This window comes from Corvus kubaryi, unplaced genomic scaffold (genome assembly GCF_017639235.1).
Source record: "Corvus kubaryi isolate FWS band 111438036 unplaced genomic scaffold, C.kubaryi_AGA036_p1.0 37334, whole genome shotgun sequence".
NCBI lineage: Eukaryota > Metazoa > Chordata > Aves > Passeriformes > Corvidae > Corvus > Corvus kubaryi.
In genome coordinates, this window is record NW_024581108.1 from 4,564,572 (window position 1) to 4,585,022 (window position 20,451).

A 20,451-nucleotide genomic window follows, 5' to 3' on the forward strand; every position below is an offset into this window, starting at 1 on the left:
ACCCCCAAAATTTTAAAGACAAATCTGGCTGCTAAATTTTTATATTCTTTGAAATGTTACTTAATTTTCTGAGGTTCATTCTCTTTATTTTCACAGATTTTTCATATTATATTTCTAGGCATGGGCCCACTACTCCACCTGTATTCCTTAGTGGCAGAGAAAAGATCTGTTTTAGAATTAGTACCACAAGTATGTAGTAAAAAGAGGGAAGGTTGAATTTTTACATAATGCATAGAAGGTATTATTCTTCCAATTAATGAAAGACATTACATCAATGGAAATGGAGTCAAATAGAATCCTTACTGTTGATCTTCTACCTAAATTTGCTACAGATTTCTTAAGCTCTGTTCCTGCACTGTGTCCCTTTTGTAAAGGTTCTGTTTTAGCAGTTTTACTGCAGGAAGGACAGATTTTGCAGAAGTGGATTCTTTCCATTTTAAGTTTAAAAGTAATTCTTGGAAATCTCTTAGAAGCCTCCATTGCTTTAGAGACTGTTTATACAAAAGTCTGAATTCTTGACTTTCTTTGAGGTGAGAATTGTACCTATAATGTGAGAACATAAAAGTAATGCAATTTTTTTTAATGTTTGCAAACATTTTTTTCCCTTATTTCCTACGAGAAAGTTTGAAACAAGTTATAATTTGTTGGTTACATTTTGTAATGAGGTATCCCTATCTAATTTCTCTGTTATTAATTAAACAAGTAGGCATATCTTTCAGCTGGGCATTAGAAAGCTGGGCATTATTTTGATATATTCAAAATTTGCTCATAATTATTGGGATGTTAGGAGTTGCTGCAGAAAAGATCCAAACAACTTGGCTCATAACACCAATCCTTTTACTATCATGAAGAGTCTTAAGAGATGTTATATTAAATAATTGGGACAATTAACAAATTTCTACAGATAATACCTTTCTTTTGACATCTTATGGTCAAAGTTGTATCCAAAATAAATTATTGATGAAGGACTACTCCTTCACTTTTCATTTTCAAGGGTACATTTTTTGATATATTTAATTATTTAGAGATTGGAACACCTCAGTTGTAGACCTAAGTATTTTAGATCTCTGACTATATCTCTGTAATAAGAGATGACATTACAAGGAATGGAATATGTACTGAGTTAAAAATATATTAAATGTGAACAGAGACTTTTTTCTTTCTGACTGAGGCGATTTTCTGTTGACAGCAAAATGACCTTTGCTTCATATGTTTATTTGCCTCATTTTCCCTTCTCTCAATACGCAAAGATTTCAACATGGAACCAATGTAATTTTCTGTAATTTAATTTTAAATAATATATAAATAGATTTATGTTTACGTTGTAAATTAGACTTATAATATTGGCAGCAAAAATTAAGGAGCTGACTGATGGAAAGAAAAAAACAACGTCTTCCTTTCCTTGTTTTGTCCTAGTTCCTTCCTTCCTCTGCCAACAATCACAACTCTTTCTTCAAAGGGAACACACAGCCAAAGCCTGACTTTTCAGTTTTTCTTTTGCACTGAGCAAGCTGAAGCATAAGTCCAGACCCTTGTTTGCTAGACTCCAATGACACGTGCCAATAGGGTTCCTTAAATTACATCTCCACTGGTCTAAGTAAAAGAGAAAACATTAAACAAAAAAGTCTCTTTCCTGACAGTTTAAAACACAAATACCAAAATATTTAGCTTCCCTTTTGCAAAACCCAAGGACAGTGTGGCCCAAATGAACAGGAATCACGGCCTGGGAAGTGTCAGACTTCTGGCCCTCAGGTCTGTTTTGGAATATGGAGTGGATCTACCTTTTGGTGGGCTGCCAAACACTGAAATGACCAGAAATTGACAGGTAATAGGGTGATGACGCTAAAATATGGCAGGACTGAGATGTCTGTCTAATTTGCAATCAAAGGCAATGTTTCAAATTTTCTATTTGCAATCAAAGGCAATGTTTCAAATTTTCTTCTTCCCATTAGAGATGGGTTCCCATGACATGGGTTTGGTCCTCATGGACACCTCCCACAGGCATAAAGCACCAAAGGGTTTTTAGGATTGGGGCAATGGAATGTTTTCTCTAGGGCACTGTGCCACATCATAGCGCTTTGCTGTTGATTAAAATCAGTCTTATTCCCTATTCCCAGAGCTGTTGGGCTCTTAACTCCAGACATCACCTTTGACTCCGTGTTGCCAACTAAATTAAGAAGACAAGAAAGGTGAGAAGTGTCTGTAGTATTTGCAAATGTGAATAAGTGATTGTAACGATATTTTTCTCCCTGTACGTGGCTTTTATTTGTTACGTTTTATTGATTTCTGCTTTTTGAGTATCTGAATGCAGGCAATATTCAGTACTACAGATTCATAAGGCAGCCAAATAATCACTGGTTAAAATATGCCCACAAAATTCCTCTTCAGTCCAAATAATTTTCTCTCCAAACATTTATCCCTTTCATTTGACAGAGCAAATCTTTTATTCTGCTGCATTTGGTCACGAGGAGCGTAAGAAGAAAACAATTAAATTGTGAGTTGCGTTAGCTAGCAAATGTCTTCCTTTTCTGTTTTTCATATAAACACAAACTTGTGACTGTCAATTTGGATCATAAGGGAAATGGAAATTGGAACTCTACTGGAAGTATGGAATGGCACATCCTAAAAATAGAAGTGCAACAGGTATTCCCATCAGCTGATCATGGTCTTACCCATTCCCTTACCTGAGTGAAATGATCTGGCAATGTTACTTTGCAAGAGATATTTAGAGAAAGACAAAGCAGAGAAGGAAAAAACACAGTAGAAATGTATGGGATGAGCAGGAGGAAGTAAATGGAAATGCTGATTTTTAGATTTTCTAGTTCTCTGACTCTGTTTGCACCCAAAAGTGGACAACTTGCCAGGAAAATATGATTGCTAGCTCTAATTATTCAAATATTTGTGAGGAATGCTGATTATATAACCACCCTAAGAGTCTGAAAGAGCACATTTCTTTGAACTGTGCAGCTGAGATGCACTGGTTAAACAATAATAGTAATTAATATAATTTGCTAAAAAAAAAAGACATTCATCCCCAGTGTATTTTACATTAGCAAAGGAAAATTTGCAATATCCTACAATCACAGGATACTAAATAAACAGTAAACAACTGTATTCCAGTTTTCACAAGCTGGAAAGTCAAAGCACAAAAATGTGAAGCTGGCCACACTTTGAAGGCAGTTCCAGGAAAAAAAAAATAAATCAGGATCACTTTGTTATTTTTGTCTTGTGGTAACACTCAGAAGTTCTTTTTCTGAGACAGCACCCCCATCAAGAATACATTAGAAATATGCATAACTTCACATGATGCACAGGATAAGTAAATAGTTCTCAGCACACCTAAATAAACATCTTTGAAAATTTCAGTCTGAGAGGTCAACTAATGGTAGGAAGCTATTTTTCTTCTCAATCTTTCTTTATTTTATTCCCACCTAACAGGATACTATAGCTTATGACATATGGTCCCTTAAATTAGGCACTCCAAACCTTGTTCGTTCATCTCTGTGTGTGGAGCCAAGTTGTCTATTAATAGGAAAATCCTTGCCCTGGAAAAATGTGTATGCACCAGTCTCTGCATGGGGGAAATGAAGGATATGCTACAATAGGGAATAAAATTAATTTATTATGTATTACGGAAAGAACCACTCTAATGTAACACTGCCAAACAAAGTGGAGAAGTGCTGTTAAACCTTTATGTTTCAGAGGTATGGCACATTTAGCAACTTGATGTCTGTGTTATCCCACATGCTGACTTTCCAGAGTCATCTCCAAGTTGTAACGGATAACCTCTCTTTGGCTACCAGAGCCCAGAGAGGCATAAACTGAGACCACCAGCTAAGACATTATGTAATTGCTGTGCATATGAGCACTGAATGACCTCAGGTGCTGTGTTTCAATGAAAAGATTTAGCCAAAACCAAGAAGAGTTACATGTAAAAAGGATTTGCTAGTATGTCATTTTTTCTTTTATAAAACTAGAAATTTTAAAGGAACACTACAATGAAAGTGCTGACACAAAACACTATTATTAGAAATATCCAATAAAATTCCCACCTTCCCATGCAACATGCTTAGTGTAAGTTTAAAAAAAAATCATTAAAAATAATTGTCTTGTGGAAGTGAGTTATAGAACTTACTGTGGAAATGAGTTATAGAACTTAGTGATTATTACTGTGCAAGAATTAATAGATATGTACGTAATCACCAAGCTCTCTTGATTATTTCAATAGCCATTCCTCTGCTTTTGAAAAATGCAATTTTGCAGCATGATTCTATACATCATAGCACTGCAGAGATCATTTGCCTAGCCCATCACTTTGGCTGTCAAATGTAACACTCTTTTTCTATCAGATATAAGCAGCTTGTCTTCACCTTCAAAGCCTGCACCTCATCCTACCTATCATCTCTCATGCAGGATGAAGAAATCACTTCTTTCACTGATTAGCCCATGATGCCAGCCTCCTTCATTGACTTCTTAGATTTTCAGTCACTCAGTTTGAAGCTTTATCCCACGCCATTCCTTACATTTGGAAAGTGCTTCTTCAGACATCTGTAAAGCTACCTCTTTATCTTCCTTCTAATCCTGTCTGTGAGGTTCCCCTGCTATTATGCCTTCAAAAGAAGTTTCAGAGTTTGGACTGAATTTTCCTAGTTATAATGAGCTGTTCCCAAAAAAAGGATTTCTGGATCAGCTTCAAATGGAGCACTCCCAAAGATCTGAAGGTTGGTATTTCCTACTCAGATGCTGCACTGTCAATTCTGTATGGTTACCAGTGCCACATTTTTCAGAGGATGTTGCTTTGCTGTTTTTGGGCACCAATACATTTCCATTTGAAAACACAGGATGAATATAAGGGTGATCTGTCTGGATTGTAGGAGTGACATGTCTGAAACAAGGGATAACCTAGAGGGCGTCTTGGTCTTTTCCTTCATATGGCAAGTATAAGATACTATTTATATTGATTAAATGAAATAGTCTTCCTGCTGCTGGACACAGGCATAGGAAATTGTGCTGTAGAATTATGTGGAAGGACTGATGGACATTTTTAGTTTTGGTGACCAGTTTGGGGGCAGTTGGGGGCAGGATATTGCCTATGGCTTGTTCAAATTTCTGTTGTGGGAAGAACAAGTAGTCATGGGAAGCAGTGTATTGCACTGGGTCACCATCTCAGAAGAGAACATTTTGCTTTGAAGCAATAACATTTGCAGCCTGTGGCCTTGAACATGTTTGCTGTTGTGTTGTGTTTGTATTCCCATCTCCAGTAGCAGTGACTCAGGACCAAGTCATCCCTTTATGGGAATTATCTATGAAGGAAACTGGAAACTCCATGGCATCTCTCTGTCATCTTTCCCTCCAGATGGTGCCTCCAAATCCCTTCTGAAGGCAATTGTGTAAACCAGCATGTAAGTAAGTTCTGTTGGTTTTGATCTAAGTATCTCTAGTTATGGTGAAGATTTTGTTTCAGGATGCTGGAAAGGTGCCTTCCTCCTCCTCTCCCTCACCTGTGGCTCCTAGCACTCAGCCCCAGCCACCAGAGCACTCCCATGTCTCCTGAAAAGGCAGGAGGTGACAGTCTACCCAAACTCCCCAATTCAGGTTTTCTTGAGCCTCCTTTCTACAAGGTTTTCATCCCCCAGTCCATCAGCATTTCCCACTGCTGCAGGACCAGCAGGCTCCTCCATTACTCTGCATGCAGACACTCAGAGAAACCTTGAGAGCCCTCCATCACTGCAGAGCAGTTGGACTCACGTCTCAGGCTGGCTAAAATCTTCTGAAAAGTACTGTAGTGCTCAGGTGATTAAACTATCTTCCAAAGAAGCACGGACTAGATCCAATTTGAAAATCTTTAACATATGAGATAATCATTTTTAAAACACCCTTTTAGATTGTCTTTCTAAAATTTGTCAGGAGTGGATCTGCGCTTTTAGAAAGTCAGGCACCAATGGGATGTAGATAGCAAGGCATAGTCTTGGTCAGAATTTCAGACTGAAAACACCCACAGAGTTGTGCAGATTTTTCAGAAACTGAAATCGCTTCCAGACTGAGCTTTTTAAAATAAGTTTCAGCATAAAACTATTTTTGTAGCCAAACTATAAACCTCTGAAAATAAGAGTTTATGTGGAAAGGCTGAAGCTTTACTTACAGCACTGGTAATGTCTATAGCACTTGATGATTTGATGTTGAAGGCTATTAATTCCAAAAACAACTTTCATGGAAGAAGCTGAACTTTGGAGGTCAATGAGATCTCAGAGGAAGCTGGACTGAAAACTGAGAAAAGCTGATTTTGTCCATGTAAATCAATTGTTACTGTTTCCTGTCTGAGAAAAAATTTAATGCAAATACTAAGGATTTATGAACAGGAAAAGGGAGAACCTCTAAAGGTCTTGTAAGAAGTGATTAATAACAATGTTATTTTTTTAGATAATGCTATTTTAAAACTATGTTCAAAAGCCGTGCTGATGGTTTAAGCAAAGAATAAACTATGTTCACTTATGTGCCCTGGTTTAAAGTTTGTGGTCAATGTTAAGTTGTGATACTGTAATTGCAAAACACTGTTCTTCTTTCAGCAGAAATTAGGACAATTAACAGAGAATACACAAAAATTTTCAGTAAGACAGCCCAGAAGACTTGAAAAAAAATTTTTGAATTGTATTTTGAGGCAAAAATATGTCTGGCAGATCTATTTTGAGGGGAGCTGCAAGATCATGAGGCTGCATTAGGCAGAAGTCTTCCAGTGTAGCGTGAGAAGCTCGCTCCTTAGTTTCTACCAGGGATAACCAGAACCCCTAATGCTATTAAGCCCATGTGACTTAATTCCCTAGGAAGTCATCACATTATAGTTCCCCAAATGGTCAAGACTCTGACATAGGGCTTGAATGGCTTCCTCTCATTGGAACTGAAGAATGCTTGAAAACAAAGCAATAAATCCTCTCCCTTGCTACAGACAAGTAAATGAGAGCAACTCTTTTGGGAGGCTGAAAGCAAAATGTAGGCAAGGAAGGCTATTTTGTGCATTGACTAAAGGTTTTTGGTTAGGCTTCAGGTTCCTTACCAATCTAAGTAACAGGATCCTACTTTGTCTCTTATCAGTTTAAGAAATGTTTTTTGGAGCAATTACAACAGACAAATTCATCTGTCAATTAAAATAATAGTGATTGAGGTATTTTGAAATTTGTCTGCTTCTACTGAATTCATGCAAGTAAATTACTAGCAATTGAAGCTATGTGTGTGGGTGATCCTACTAATTAATCACAGCCAGCAACTAGTGTGTCTCATTTAATGCATTTTCTTAATCTTGTATTGTTATTTTGATTATTCCAGAAAAACTGAGAATTAAAAAAAAATACAAAATGTTTCTATGCAGAAAAAACCAAATCCTATTTAAATGGCAGCATGAACAAACTAGTACTTATGCAAGGTTGTACAGGGGCACTATCCAGCCAGTCTCATGGGATGTTCTACACAGCATTCCCAATGTCATGTGTTCCAAAGCCCGTCCCATACAAAATGGTGCACATGGCAGAGGAAGCACAGTACATCTATTCTTTCCCTCCTTCATGAAATGTGGATGGGACAATAACTGAGTAAAATGAACTGTGAATATTGAGCACAAGGAGGAAGATATTAATCCAAGATATTAATCCTGAAAGTGATTGGTAAATATTTTGGAGATGTCTCAGTAACCTATGAAGAGAACACAGGTGATTCTGCTCCTGTAGACGTTCTCTCTGAGCTGCTAAAAGTGCCACTTGTACAATGTGGTCAGTGGTACCACTTGTCTTAGTGCCACTAGTACAAAGTCAAGCCTTACTTTCCCATGTTACTGCTTTTTAAAAAATAACAGCATTAAAGTAAAGAAATGTTTATGCGAATCCAAAAGGAAAGTTAATTTTGTGAGACTGTTAGAGCTACAAATTATATCAGGGCACCACAAATTATGCACTTTCACAAAGCATAACACTGTTTGAACAATGGAATTAATCCTTTTGGTTACTTTAACTCAAATGTTTAGGATACACTTTTGTTATTTTAAATTTTGAAGTTTAAGACTTTTTCTTCAGTGAAAGAAAAGAGATTTCAGTGTGTCAGAAGAAATCCCCTCTGAATGAAAACATAGCTTCCAAACCAGTTCCCCTCTTGGACAATATTCCTGCTCTCCTAATCCTCTGAATGGCAGACTGAAAGTAGAGTAACATGAATCTTGGCAAACCAGTATTTCCCCAGATGGATTCTGAGCCATTATGGACAGATATATAATTTTTACATTCCACTAAAGCCAATAAACAAAACTGTCAGGATGGCTTATCTTCTAGCAGTCTTACAAGCAAAGAAAAATTTTCCATCATCAAAATCATTGTAGCAGTGCAAACTTTCCAGATTGTGCTACAGCAGCTGTGGCAGTGCAAAGATCTGCCTCGCACCTTGAACTTCTTCAGCCACCTGTGAGCAAAGCTTCCTTTCAATAAAACGGGGATAATCTGTCTGTCTCTTTCAAAAGGGCTATGGCATTGGGCCCTGGTGCTGCACAGAGTATTTTGAGAAGTACAGGTCTGTATTGATGATCCCTTTTTAGTTTCTGAAATCTGGAATCTCAGTCAACCAGGTTGCAGTGATGGAGAGAGCATAAGTACCATGCACACTGGTGACCACAAAATGGATGTATCTATTCTTGATGTATATTTGACACATAAGTTTGGAACTGTATTTTTTAGTAACTAGTAATAGGGAAAACAATAGAAGAGCGAATATCAGAATGCTTAATCATGTATAGTAAATTTAAATAACTGATTATACCCAAATTAGGACTAAAATGGTGTGCAAATAGCATCTATCTCAATGCTGATACTGGCACACATCTAAGTACACCATTTGGGATTCTATCACCACTACTTTTCCTAACATACCTGATACCTAACAAGACAAAACAATTAAACATTTGGAATAAGAATGGAAGCACAATAGAGAAGAGTTATTTATAAGCAAGTGAGATTGGGGCAGTATTCTGTGGCATCTGTTGTACTTTTGGTTAATGTAAAGGAAATGAGGGTATGTTCAAATTATATGCTCACTGCTATAGAACTTTTCAAAGACCTTTTTTGTTTTGTTAACTCTGTTGTACACCCATGGTTAGTATGAATTTAGTGTTTGGATACCATAGTGTGCTCAGTGTCTCAGACTGGCTTCTGTACGAATTCCTGCCAAGCAACAATTTCATAGCTTTTTTTTTTTTCCTATGCCACAAAACTGTTCATTTTGTGCCATTCCTTTGTTTTTAGTACATAACATCACTCAGAGTACATATCTTTCAGCACTTTATGATGACAGTGCTCAGGCAACTCATGGAAAAACAAAAGAAAAATCAGAAAACATTTCAGGACTTGAAAACATAGCTGGAGATACCCAGAGACGGATGTATCTAAGAACCAGAAAATAAATGTGACATATGCAAATGAAAAAGTTTAAGCTGTTCCTCTGCAACTGTTTGACTTGCACTTTGTTACTTGTTATTATTTTCTACAAAACATTCACTTGAAAGAATTTTAGAAAAAGTATTGATGCTTAATAAGCTAGTTCACAATAATCACACGACTAAGGTTGCATATAGAAGGTGCAGGAAACACCCATCCTGTAAAGACAGATGTAATTTACTCATCCAAATTAGTGCTTCACTAGTAATGTCATGAAGAGATGAAAATTTCTGAGACTACATTTAATCTTTTATTCATCAGGAATGTTTTGGGTCAGCTTAAACAGGAAAGACTTTCTGGAAAGATAATAAATGAATTTGAATTAAAATTTTATAAATAAAACCTTGTTTTACAGAACAAATACAAGAGATTCTGTCAGAAGCCTTCTCTACAGAAAGATGGACTTCTGTCTCATGGCTGTTAAATAAGAGAAAAATTATTGTTAATGCCATAGGTTCTCAGCGCTAAAATAATGCCTAATACTCTTTTCTAGTGATAATTTTTTTAAATCAGAAGAAGCACCTTTTTGGCATTTTCTGTTTGCAATCAAATTCTCTGTGGTAGTCTTTATGGTGACCTTTGCACTAGAGAAGAGATGCTAAAATCATTAAAACTGATATTGCCACATAAGAGAATACAACTGTTCAATAGGAACCCATTTGAATATGTTTCTTGTGATTTTTTTCTCCCCTCAGAGTAAAGCAATAGCATAATACCCAGCTGCATGATAATATTGGCAAGCAAGGCCATGAATTTCAACTGCAAACCCTAAACACTGAATGTGCTGTGCTTTTTAAAGAAATCCCCTTTTGTATGAGATATGTAATACCCTTTTGTCCTGGAGCAGTTGGCATAATAATAGTTTTCTTTACTTATTCATTGTCATGTGATGGAGCTGCAAAGTGAGCTACACAGTAACAGCATAAAAGACAATTTTCCATTTTTCTCTAATTTTTCAGAAATTTTCTTGTCTTTTAAATGTAAATACTTCTAACTATCTTCAGAAAAGATATCTAGTTATTAACATTTCAGACCTAATTGTTACTTTTCTTAAATCCTACCTAACTATTTGTGCTTTTCTTTTTCATAAGAAACAGGAACATTATTTCCTTTGCATTCACTCCTGAAGAGCCTCAAGCATACTGGGAAAATTGGGCATATGATCAACTGGTGTAAATCAGAATAACTCTATTCAAAATATCTCTCAAGAGTTTAACAGTAGAACTACTTGATCAGAGAAGCCAAGCAAAATTTATGTTATTAACTGTATAATTTATATCAGAGTTGTGCATGTGTTATACTGTGCCACTGAGATAAAAGGTAATCTCAGAGTGAAGAGCCACCTTAAAAACTAGATATCTAGGATACATCTGACACTAAATATAAAATGAGATTTTAGAAATTTTCTGATGAGATTGCCCATGTAAAATTTTTTTAAGATTCCTTTTGGGCTCTTTGATGTGTTCTAGTCTGGGTAGTAAGTAAGGAGTATTTCCCAAAGGAGATACAATTACATTGAAGTGGAGCTCAATCTTATCCACAATGAAATTTAAGAGGAAGACTAAAGCCAGAGGAAGTTCCTCAACTAATGTACAATAGACTAGCCATTATTCTAACTGCTGCTATCAAAGGATTTTTCCTTTGAAATCAGCAGAATTATGCCAAATTACTCTAGTTGTGACTTTGGCCATAAAATTACACATAGTTTTGAACCTCTGGCCTGTAACCACGGCAAAGGGACCATTTCCACGCAACTCCTGACAAGTAACGAAGGAAAGCAATGCTATTACCCATTATCTCAAATTCAGAGTGCAGAGAGGGTTCACAATCTTACTCAAAAACATTTAGAGGCTCGTAAATTGAAAAAAGGTCAAAACCTACTGGGTTAGATTATTTTGGAGAAGTTCACAAGGTGGATAAACATATAACAATACATGATCAGATCTGAGCAATGCAAAGAATAGCCAGGTAGAAAATAAAGGCTCCAGAGCCCCAGTAAATCTTTTTATAGCTCCACATGTTAAAATAGAAACTATTAGACACAGACACCCTTCAAAAGTTAGATTAATAAATCAGCATATCACTTATGAAGCAACCATATATTACTGTTTTCTAAAATATCTAAGATCTGTCTTTGCCAAACAGCGCAACAAGAAATGTCCACAGCTCCAACCGGTAGAAATTAATACCATAGACAGAAATACTATCACTGAAGCCATGGAGGAAGATGCAGACTCCAGGTAAGACAGTACTATAATGGTTATGTGTACTGTAAAGCTTTTAATCTGGACTCTCACAATTGAGCCATGGGGTTCTATCCTCTGAGAAATAAGAGTTGCTTTTTTATCAGTTGGATACCAGATACCCTTAATGCACTGCAGGCTGAGCAACATGTTACACTCTATCTCAGTGGTAGTGAAATATATTAGCTTAGACCATTCTCTTTGCCTAAGGAAACTGAAAAAAAAGTATTTCAGGAGCAAAAAGTTCAGTGGAGCTTTCTGAAATATTTTACTAGAAAGGTATAGCCTATCCTTATTATGTCATTCATTATAAGGCACTCTGAGTTTATTCGGGAGTAAGTTCTTGTGACTCATAGTCATCATACACCTGTCCTTGGGATACAGCCCTTTCATCCAATTTTCTTGTTCCACTCCCCACATTTCTGGGGTTCTGTGATTTTTTTTCTGCTTCCTAACAGATGTATCAAGAACCTTATGTGCTCACCACTTTCTTTTTTAATTTCTTAGAAGTGTTGAAGTTTTTGTTCACAGAATACTGCATGAGAATTACATTTTTCTGTTAAAAAAACCCCCACAACTTTGCAAAGATGTCATTTTTATGTGACTATTTTAAAGAGATGCAGATGGCAAAAAATTGGAGGAATCAGCTATGGGGTTTGTTTGATTCTCTGAAACAACTGTTGCTTAGTTTGTGAGGTAATGAAGTCTCTACTAAAAGCAATACATTCATTTTTTTTCTATTAATAATCCTCCTTCAGATGATTTGCTAAATCCATCCAGGTATTACAGGTACAAACTTTTTCTGATACTTTGATACAAGTAATTTTTATTACGTGGGAAGTGTAAGTCCATTCCTGATAAGCATCATTCGGTTAGATCCTGATACTGTGCACTTGGACTTGGAAAAACAAATCTTCCCTTGTGCTAGCTGCAGTGGATAGTGTTGCAAGGAAATGACAGATTAGGACAAACTTACTTCTATTCTCTTTCTGTGACAACTCAGTAAGAATAAGATGCACTTTCAAGTAAACTAGGCTTTTGCAATATTTTGTGGCATCTGTACATGAAAATGCAGAATTCACCCCAAATAATCTTCTGGTGATTTAGTCACTGAGAAAGAGTCCCAAACAGTCAAGACCTGAGTCTTAATGAAATTAAAAGTTTGTAAAATGTTCTTTGATTAAATGTGCTTTAAAACAAAAGATTTATTCTCACGTGTTGGCATGTCTTTATTGGCACCATTTATTTACTTTTTATAGGAGTGAGAGCATGACTACTTTTATGCCAGCACATTTGATTGTGTACGACTTACTTACACTTACAGGGATCTATTGTTACTTTTAAGGAAAAATAAAATTTCTGTAGAGTGTTTAGTTAACTCTCTGTTGAAGTTAAACAAGACATATCTTTGGAAGTCTCTTAAAGGATTATTTCTAATGGCACCATTGGGACCCTTGCTTTGCTTATAAAAATATATGTGAATTTATAAAGGATAATGATACAATTATCCCAGAATAGCTTCAGGAAAAGCCATCATACCTCTTTCAGAGGAGGTGCGCAGCTATGGATAGCAGCAAATGTTACTGTTCCATGGGCAGACTGGCTTTTATTTTCAATGTGAGACATATTCTCCTATGACTTTCAAGGGTCAAAATTAATTCCCTTTAAATCAAGATTTTGTATTTCCTAAGTGGAATTAGTCCTTATTCATATGGGTACAAGACAAAGAATATTCTTAGCCAGGATTTTAATATTGCCAGTGATGAATATATGAATGCTTGAGGTCTCTCAGAATTCTTAGATCTTTGAGAGACAGACTCTCAAAGTCTGTCCCAGTTTAATCCAAGAAATTGCAAACTCGGTCTCATTGTAACAAAAGAAAATATATTCATGGGCCTTTTTTTCTTTTCTAGATCAGGAGTTCTGTCCTCTACATTCCCACTAAAGCTTTTCTGCAAAGTCCTTATAGAGATAAATAAACCTTGTTAAAACTTAATTACATGTTGTATTAAAAACACATCTGGAAATTACATTTCTCACAAGTTGGTGTTCAATTGTTAACAGTTATTTCTGTTGACTCCCCAATGAGCTGCTTATGAAGATGGAGGGACTCTCAGATGGGCAGAACTGAAGCTTGAGCTGAAGAGGGTCTTTAAAAGATCCTCAGTTCTCCCAGCATCTTTGTGTATATAAACCTGGAGTCTGGTTGTCCTTCTTTACACCTGGTCCCAAGCATGAATTACTGTAACAGCATCTCCCCTGACAGTGAAGTGCTCCCTCAATAGATGTGAGCTTATTGTCTGGGTACTGTTGCTAGGAAAAGCAGCTGATCAGGGGGCCAGCACAGCAGCCAGTTGATGTAATACATGCTTGATAAATCTCTTATCAGAGTCTTGCACGCTTCCAGGAACGCTCACAATTCAGCTGGATTTATCAATATGAAAAAAGCCTCATTCTTTCTTCATTGCACTCACCTGTTGGAAGCTGGCCCCACAGAGCTGGGTTTTAAAGCTTGAAATCATCACTGTCATCTCCTGCTATTCCTGCCCATCACACAGTGGCCGAGGATGCAGCAAAGGAAATGCCATGTCAGGGAGTGTTTTCCCTCTGAAGCTGTTCGTTGACGTGAGCAAGGCAGAGTGCTTTGAGCTGCTGTTCTCCAGCCCTGCACTCCTTTGAAGGCCTCTCAGGTGCTCCCTGCAGTGAACCATCTCACTCAGGGCAGAAACAGAGGAAAACAGGCCATCAGAATTGAAGTGGGGACAAGTCTTTGGCATAACGTTGAACTGCAATTTTCTCTTCCCAAGCTTTCAATAGGGGACAACATTCAAAGAAGAGGAGAAGGAGGAGTATTTTATTTAGCCACCAGATAATTTTGATTAATGCTATTTAAGAATATGAAAACAAATTAAATTCCTTAATTTTTATAAAAAACTCCCATGTTAATTATTATTAAGCAAATCATTTCCTTCAATTCCTTATGCAGCAAAGAGCTTACATCAGTCAAAAGGGAGTATTTCTTAAATAAAAGACATTCTTTAACAAAAATTACATTCTTTTCTCTATATTGCCAAGAAAGATGACCAAAGGAAAGCCTTTAATCTTGGAGAAAAATCTAAGAAAAGTGTTTGCTAGATATATTAGTGGCCTGCTGATCCATGATTAAGCATCACTGCTCCTTTTTGCAGCTGTTGTGTAAACTGCAGATTAGCTCTCAGATACCTTTCAGGAAGGATTTGACGGATGGCACTGGGTTGTCCTATCAGCCCCTACACCCTTAAATTGAGTGATTACTGAAGCAAAGGGGTGGCACCCCCCTCAGCTAACACCCTGGCACACTCTATACACCTTGGCACTTTTTGGCCTTTCAAATGTTTTTTCAAAGCCTTGGCCATCGGGGTGCAATTCAAAATACCCCATTACGTGCACCCTTCTGAGATGGAGGGATCATCGAGGGGATACTGCTGTACTGAAGATCTGAGCAATTGCACACTTTTAAAATTTGACTGGAGTGATACTGGGATAAGTCATTTTGTAAGGATGTGAACGATGTGAAAAGGACGAGGTGATGTGCTGATTACCCTCAAATAAGTGAAGCTTTCCTGTGTGCAAGAAGTTCTACAAAGCCTTCCAAAATCTAGTTATATAGATTTTAACAACTGCCAGTGCAAACTTTATAAATTGAAAGACTCTGGGCATATTTGCCCATGCACATGTTTGTATCTTCATGTCTTTGATTTATTGAACCACCAGTCTGCTGCTAATAGAATAATTATTGGCCTGATTCTTTTTTTTGGGGGGTGGGGACGGAGAGGAGGGTTGTTTGGTTTTTTGTTTTATCAAATACATCTATCTCAGTTGTGAAAAGTTGACTGGAACAAGCAAGAACTGTGGAATATTTGGGCTTACAAATAGCTTCATCAAAAAGTATCACTATTGTATCGATTTTATCAGGACAATTTTGTAACTTGGAAGATCCTTTGTAACCTTAAGAAGGTTCACAGAGTACAGCAGGGGACAGGGCAGAGGAGATCAAGTAGAAAGTGAGATGCACACTACACTTGGGGAGGCTATAGCAGCTGGGCATTGCATTCTGCTGATTTGCAAAGAAACCAGTTTATACATCAGCTTAAAGATAACTTGGTCATCTGTCACAGCGCATCATCTTCCTGCAAATTTACTTTGTCCTTTCTTTTCACTTACAGTCCCTGACCATTGAACTGCTGTGGTTTAATTGTGCAAAACTGGGGTTCAAGATTCAAGGTATTGCTCAGATTGTTCTGCAGTAAACTCTTCTGATTCAGCAGTCTCAGCAGGAGGGAGCCCATGGATGCCAAACTAACCCCATCTCTGCAGCCAGTTGGGCCATCACATGAAAACAGGATTCTTGCTTCTGGATCACTCAGACAGCTCTGTTGTTCACGTGATTTTTTGGATGTGTGACTGCTCTACTTGTCTTTGATTTCCCATTTATACTTCTTGCTAATTTTTTCATGGCTTGCAGAAGACATTAGTTTTATGTCTTCTCTGCCCTTGCTGTCCCCACTCACATAAAAGCTTCACCACAATATGCCCTTTTATACCTTAGTCATTCTTGCTTACTGCTCTACAAAGGGCATAGCTGATCCTGGGAAGTCTTTTTCTGTGGCATGCTGATGTATTGTGCTTAATGTATTATCAACAATGACAGAGCTGCCTCAGGCAACTCCAGCAACACAGAAAGCATAGGGGGTTTTATACAACAGTTCTTTTGAAAACAAGTGTATATAGCCCACGCAGAAAACTTTCTCCCTTTGGTTTCCTGCAGGTCGAAGCAGCAGTTGATGCTACACGGAAAGACAAGCCAAGGAGACCTTGCTCAGGTAAATCAAACCTGAAAGCAGAGGTAACTATGCTGGAGTTTATTTGTGCTGTCCATTTGTGTAACACTGCAGGAGCTTCATGCAGCACATACAGAAAGCAAGTTCTAGAAGGGACCCAAAAGGGCAACCCTGCTCTCATTTCCAGGGCTGTGCTGTAAGGTCCACTCCTGCTACTGCATTTGCATGAGAAAGCAAAAAATCCTTGTTGTAAGGCTGCACGTGCTAATTAGTTCAGGGAAATAGGCATTTAGAAAAACTTCACATTCCTTGCACACAGTGCAGGTCATCTTGCATTTACATTTGTGCTCTTACAGTTGCAAGATGTCTCAAGTCTGAGACAGGGATGCTGTCCCAAACAGATTTTTGATTTTTTTTTATTTTTAAAAAGTCCAGAGTGAGTGTTTTTCTTGACAAAGTGTTGGTAGTTCTGTAATTCTGGACATTAGGAGTGCTAGCATAAATCCCATACATATGTTTCTAAATGAAGAGTCCAAAATAACCTTATACTCTGATCACAGTATAAAGAATTATTCACGATTCAGAAAGAAACCAATCTTTCAGTGAGTTTCACTTAATTTAGAAGCTTGTAATGAATAGGAATTTTTAATCTGTTTGAAATCGCCTTTCAAACTGAGCTCTAGCTATAACCAATCCTTCTGACTAGCTGGGTATAGTTGAAATGCCAACAGCTAGAAATACAAGTGCACAGTGCTCTTCTGTCCTCACAATAAACTTGAAATCTCTGTATTTTGGAACTCAGCCAGAAATGTTCATGCATGCCTTCTCCTCTCCTGACTTCAGCTGTCATAGTGAGCCCCAGCAGCACACAGGAAAGCATCTTGGTTTTCCATCAGACTCCATTTTGATCTATCAGGGAGACGAAGAATAGGGTTTTTTGAAACATATGCAGTGCTGCATGTGTTTTTTGTCTGTATTTCTACTATGCCATGTGTACATATCACCATCTAGGAAACTGGTACAGACATTTTTGGAGCTAAGGGAAAGGGGGAGGTTTATGAATTACATCTTTTTCAGAAAAGAGACCATGCAGAATGCTGCTCAAATTGCTCACAGGGCTGAGAGAGGTATTTGGTAGGCCACTGCTGCATGGCAGAAGCATTCCTCCCAAATTGTGGACAAAGCTTATACTTAGAAAATTACACAGTAAGAATAAATCTGCAGCTGACCATTTAATCCATTTGAATATTTTTTACAATGCCTGTCCTACTACCATGGTGAAGAGAGGCAAACTCAGGCACTGCAGTGGGAGAGAGCAGTGTTTAACAGGACAGAAAAGAACTGCATGCCACCAGCCACGTATTTTCTCTCTACTTGTTTGGTGGGTGGGGAGTGTCCCTCTTGTTTCTGTTTCTTTTACCCCTGAGCTCAGAAGTCAGCATGAGCAGCAACAGGCCTTCACAAATGTGCTAAGGAGGAACCTCTTGGGTTGGCTTCTCAACATGCCTAATCTTTTGCTGACAAATTGGTGTCAGGGCCAGAACTTAATGAAGTCTTCAGAGAAAATTTTTCAGCAAATCAGGGGATCTCAAAGGTGTGGACTTGCAGTAAAACCAGTGCAATACAATTTATCTACTTTTACTTGTCTTTTGAAAGGCTGAAAGTTCAGCTTTGCAGCAAACTGTAAAATCAACTTTCAAGCTGCGTCCACTTTATTATTTTTCAGGTTTCCTTACATTCCAAAAAAAGAGGCCAGAACAGTAGCTTGGAGTAATTTGAAGTTTATCTCCCACTTATACCTTCAGTCTTGTAAACTTCTTGAGCATCTCTGTTACACCGCTCAAGAAAATTACCTGCACAAAGCTGTCCGAACACATGTATGGAATGTATGCAGACAGACAAACAGTATGTCTGTGATTCCATTTCCCTCTGCACTGTGGAGCTGGATTCATGTCACCAGGTAGGTGCCACCCTTTTTCCAGAAGAGCAGTAACAAAATTTGCTTCCCTGTCTGTTGAAGAAACTCAGGAGACACCATGTCTTCCCAAAGCACTTAGTTTCCAGTGCTGGACTGATGTTTCTGTCACCACAGAGGGCTTCCGATGCTTGGGTAGGACCATTTATGGGATTGGCTTGTGTACTGCAGAACTGTTTTGCTTCCTTCAGTCAGATGTAGGCAGGACAAGAAAATGGGCAGCACCTTACTGTGCTGTTCAAGATCAGGACAATAGTTGTAGAAATAGGGCTGTCTAAGTAAGTTGTTTTCCTGAGCATTATCAATTTAGAGGGAAAATATAAACAGTGTCTTGATTCTGGAGAAATTAGCGTAAACTTGCCACCTTTGGTTTTTTCTACTGAATAATATGTGGGCAGAAATGTTTTCCTTAATTCTAGGAGCCAAGGGGTTTTTCTCCATTTGAAAACAATAAGGTTTCAAATGAATTGGTAGCACTAATCTCTTGGTAGAAAAACACCTTTACTAAAAACCACAGGCCCATTGGCCATCTCAGTCTATAGACCAGGAACTGAATGCACAACTAAAATCAGTAACTTCTTGTCTGATAGAATAATATATATATAAGGAAACAGAAGTTCCATATGCTGCTGCTGAGCCAAGAGCTGGGGGGAGCATTGCCCTCACAGCACCCCAGAAATCAGGCTGGTTGCTCTGGCTCTGAAAGACGGACCTCAGCTGGCCAGAATCAGTAGGAAGTGCAGATTCGCTTGTATAAATGCAGGCACTAATCTTTGAAAGTTGCTGCTCTGAACTGCCTCATTTGCACCAGCAGTAAAACAAGGCAATAGAGTTAGTCCTGGCTGGTGAGGAGACATGAGTCCTACATGTGAGTCCAGCTCTGTTACTGAAAGTGTTACTTGCTCAGATGTGAAGGGAGAAGGGCTTAATTCCTGCTCATACCTCTTGTTTAACTTACATAAATGCACAGTGGGTGTTTGGAAATCACCTTTACTAGATGTATTTTCTGTCTTGCCAAATTTCACGTTGTAATGAACAGTCAAGAAATCCAGACATGCTCTGTTACACTGAGACTATTTTAAAGTGGCAGATGTTCTGGTACACTCTCAGGACAGGACATTTCTGTATCTTTGGTATTGCTTCATTGTTTAATGTCAAGGAATTTGATTTTCTCAACATCATTGGGCAAATTTTATGAAACAGGTAGTTGGATACAAGTAAATATTAATGCACAGCACCAATTCCTTTCTTCTGATTCCTCTTCTGGTTTTATACATAGGACCTGTGCAAGTAGATTTTTACATTAAACAGATTCCTTCTTTGAAAGCTTACTTAGCTTTCAAATTTAGATTTGAAAAAACATAGAAGGAATGAAATTAAATGTTTCTTTTGGATAGCACACTGACAAAGGAAAGGAAATCCCTTGCTGCAGGATATTGCAGTCACAGGTCATGACTGTTTAAGCAGGAGTTACTGCCATCCAGAGGAGAAAAGCCATAAGCTGTCCTATTTCATTATTTTTTTAAGCATAGATAGGTAAACCTAAATTGTTGATTCCGTTTATTTCACATTAAGGAATCAAAGAATAGAGAAATATTATAAATGTACCCAGAGGTATCTGTGGGGTTTTTTGATGTAGGTATTTATGAAACGAAGTTCAGAGCAACACTGGGAAAGCACTGTGAAAAACACATCCACGGATGAAAAAATACCAGGTCAAAGCCAAATTTATTTTCCTCTCTTCATTTAAGATATTTAAGGAATAGATTTCAGAAATACCTGTGCTAGGTTTCAAGCTTTGTACACAGTCCAAAAAGTGGAAAGGAGACGTCTATCCTGCGCCACTCGCATCCCAGGCCTCTGGTGACACACAGGCAGAGGGTGTCCCTTGTCACAGGGAGCTCGGTGAGACACGAGTGGGGATGCTGGCAGGGCTGGGCATCCTC

At 37.8% G+C, this 20,451-nt stretch overlaps 1 long non-coding RNA gene across 2 annotated transcripts in view; it reads left to right on the forward strand.

Annotated features, from left to right (window-relative positions):
* Positions 1-2,115: 2,115 nt before the first annotated feature.
* LOC121665566 overlaps positions 2,116-20,451 on the forward strand; it is a 28,632-nt gene continuing 10,296 nt past the window's right edge. For both annotated transcript variants that reach the window (XR_006016400.1, XR_006016399.1), the window contains exons 1-7: positions 2,116-2,189; positions 4,414-4,721; positions 5,262-5,402; positions 11,613-11,707; positions 15,916-15,973; positions 16,518-16,572; positions 18,257-18,490. This is a non-coding gene — a long non-coding RNA (uncharacterized LOC121665566). The remainder of the gene's footprint in view (positions 2,190-4,413; positions 4,722-5,261; positions 5,403-11,612; positions 11,708-15,915; positions 15,974-16,517; positions 16,573-18,256; positions 18,491-20,451) is intronic.